We start from the raw sequence: 3,503 nt of genomic DNA on the forward strand, positions 1-3,503 counted from the left end.
CCTGAGTCACGGACCCCTCCTGCACCAACTGGAGGAAGAGCGACCCACAGAGGCACAGGCTCCATCTGCACCAATTGGACAGCATTGTAAGAACACACTCAACAACTCAAAGAGCAATATGGCAGCACCAGAAACCAGTGGCTCTACAACAGTAAGACCTGAACATCCCAATGCAGATGAAGCAGAAGAAAACGACCTTAAAAGTAATTTTATGAAGATGACTGACACCCTTAAAGAGGAAAAGAAAAATTTCCTTAAGGAAATGGAGGAAAAGACAAACAAAAAATGAAAAGAAATCAACAAATAGGGTAAGAAACCAGGCATGGGCGCACACCTGTAATCCTAGCACTTGGCACCCTGTGACAGGTTGGAGAATCCAAGTCCGGCCTGAACGACGTAATACGGCACCACGCTAAGCAAGCACTCTCCCCCTGAGCTAAACCCCAAGTCTGCTTTTCCTTTTCAAGAACATTTGTCTTCTACCAATCTGCCTTCAGACGAGGTGCTCAGTTCTTATGCTCAGCTATAAATTCAGTGGCAGATGTATCACGGAATCTTGCCCCTGGTCTCTTTTGTGCCCTCCTGTCTTTTCTTCAGCAAATTAAACCTTTTCGTGTTTCTGAAGTCTAAACAAACATTTGAGTTGATTTATAATTGGAGAATTTGTTTTGGGGCTGCCAAGGTGGCTCAGCTGGTTAAGGGGCTTGCCACCAAGCCTGATGACTTGAGTTTGATCTCAGGAACCACACGGTAGAAGGAGAGGACAGGCTTCCTCCAGTCTTCCTCTGACCTCCATGCACATATGGCACATGTGTGTCCCTGGGGAAGAGGTAATAAAAGGAACACCTTGTTACAAAACAAGAATGTATTGTTGTGTTGTCCTCTCTACTTTTCTACTGAATTCTACAGATTGTCATTTGGTAAAACTAATGTCTCCTTATTCCCAATAAATGTTCATATCATGCATTTATGTGTTCTGGTAAGGTTTTGTTTTGTTTTTGTGATTTTGTTGTTGTTGACAGTGTCTTGCTCTGTAGCCCAGGCTGGCCTTGATTTCTAAGCTTGCTGTGATCCTTCTGTCTCTGCTCCTGAGTGCTGGGATCACAGGTGTGAGCCACACACCCAGCCCCTCCACTGCCCCCATAGATACTCTTAGGTCACAGCCTAATCGTATGAAAACATTCCTGACGACGACAAGGGAAAGCTCCCAAGTTCTCTCTCTCTCTCTCTCTCTCTCTCTCTCTCTCTCTCTCTCTCTCTCTCTCTCTCTCTCTCTCCCTCTCTCTCTCCCTCATCTGTGTGTACATTATTCTTTTCCCTTTCTTAGTTGTTAGTTTTGTCCTTTCTCTTTGGGTCGATGTCAATATTCTGATTTTTTTTCAGCAACTCACAAGGAATGTTCACTGCTATCTAGGGACAAAACCAGGAATGAGTAAAACCTGTAAAAGAGAAAAAATATAAGATTTTTTTTAACCTGGCATCAGTTCTGTCAAAACTTCCTCATCCTCCTCTTTATACTGAGGGAACAAATGAATAGGACAAGAGATTAACTATGAACACACAGGAGGAGAACAATCCAGAAAGCATTTATTAAGCGTTTGTGTTAGTGTGGATAGACAAGGAGAAAGGTAGCTGTCACCAGGCACCGTGCCTCATGGTATATCAAAGTAAAGCTAAATGAAAGCCAAGCAGGGAGACCCAGAGTTCGAGGGCAGCCTCAGCTTCACAGTGAGATTTTGTCCTCCCAAAGATGGAGGGAAGGAGGGAGGGAGGCAGGCAGAGAGGGAGGGAAGGTGGGCTTCATCTACTATGGTCAGTATTTGCAGAGGAGCTGAGTAGAGGACGTGGTAGGTAGGCCTGAGTCAGAGTTCCTTGCTGGCATCCATATTGTTAGCATCCATGAACAAGTGTGAGACATGGGGCTGGGACAGCAACTCCACAGTAGAGCACTTACTTACTGTCCTTGCAGAGGACCTGCTTCTGTTCCCAGCACTCACATAACAGCCACAGCCATCTGTAACTCCAGTGCCGGGCATGGAGGCACCCGACGCCCTCTTCTGGCCTCTGTGATTCCTTCATGCACGTGGTGCACATAAGCCCACACAGAAACACATTGATAATTTTCCTTAAATCTTTAAAAGCAGTGTGTGACTCCCAGAGTGTTCAATGGAATGGCTATGCACATTTGGGGAATTGCTTCTGGAATGAGGTGGGAGAATTGCCATTAAACTCTTCCCATTCATACAGAGCCCTTCTGTGTGTTGGGATTGATTGTATAGTCCTTGGTGAAGGGTTATACTAGGGGCCTTCACCATCACTGCTTGAAGTGTTTCTGACCCACCAGGTTCCTCACAGCGGCCCCTCACATCCTTGTTTCTCAGGCTGTAGATGATGGGGTTCAGCATGGGGGTCAGCACCCCATAGAAGAGGGAGATGAGCTTGTCTGCAAGGTCCTGCTTGTCTGCCCCCAGTGGGTCCTTGGACTTGGGCTTCCCGTACATGAAGAGGATGGTGCCATAGAAGACGATCACCACAGTGAGGTGGGCAGAGCATGTGGAGAAGGCCTTCCTTCTCCCCTCAGCAGAGGGGATCCTCAGGATGGTGGTGAGTATGAAGATGTAGGAGACAAAGATGAAGAGGACTGGGATCGCCAAGAAGATCACATTGCCCACCCCCATGCTGATGACATTGATGGAGATGTCAGCACAGGCCAGTTTCAGGACTGCCAGGATCTCACAGGTGAAGTGATTGATGACATTGTCCCCACAGAAGGGAAGTAGCATTGCAAGAGATGTCTGCACTGTGGCTGTGATGCCTCCAGACACCCAGGAGCTGATGGCCATGGGTACATAGGCAGCCTTGCTCATGACCACTGGGTACCTGAGGGGGTTGCAGATGGCCACATAACGATCAAATGCCATCATGCCAAGGAGCACACACTCTGTAGCCCCCATGGCAAAGGAGAGAAACATCTGCACCGCACAGCCTGAGAAGGAGATGGTCTTCTTGGGAGTGAGGAAACCATCCAGGACCAGGGGAATTGAAGATGTGGTGTAGCAGATGTCCAGGAAGGAGAGGTTCCCCAGGAAGAAGTACATGGGCGTGTGCAGGTGGGTGTCAAGGATGGTGACCAGGATGAGGACCCCATTGCCCAGCAGGATCACCAGGTACATCAGCAGGATGAGGACGAAGAAGGTTTTCTCCAGCTTGGGGTGGGCTGAGAGGCCCAGGAGAATGAAGCCGCTCACAGGGGAGGTCTCATTGGGTCTGCCCATGTTTCCTCCTATGTCACAGGAACTCAGAAGGTCACCTGCAGGATTCTCTGGGTGCCTATAATGGCAAGGGAACCTGTGAGAAAGAGCTCCTTGATGGGCAATCGGCTCAGAGCTCTGATGATCTGTGAGGAATGGCTCTCCTGTTGTTCCAAGTCAAATGCAGGGAACCTGAACAGCACCTGCTTGGTGGGATCTGGACACTTGCAGATATATTTGAAATGTCACCTT

The 3,503-nt window shown here is 48.2% G+C and overlaps 1 pseudogene; it reads right to left on the reverse strand.

Annotated features, from left to right (window-relative positions):
- Positions 1–2,314: 2,314 nt before the first annotated feature.
- Positions 2,315–3,275, reverse strand: LOC127224563 (olfactory receptor 13C7-like; annotated as a pseudogene).
- Positions 3,276–3,503: the final 228 nt, after the last annotated feature.

Source organism: Phodopus roborovskii, unplaced genomic scaffold, assembly GCF_943737965.1.
Source record: "Phodopus roborovskii unplaced genomic scaffold, PHOROB, whole genome shotgun sequence".
Classification (NCBI taxonomy): Eukaryota; Metazoa; Chordata; class Mammalia; order Rodentia; family Cricetidae; genus Phodopus; species Phodopus roborovskii.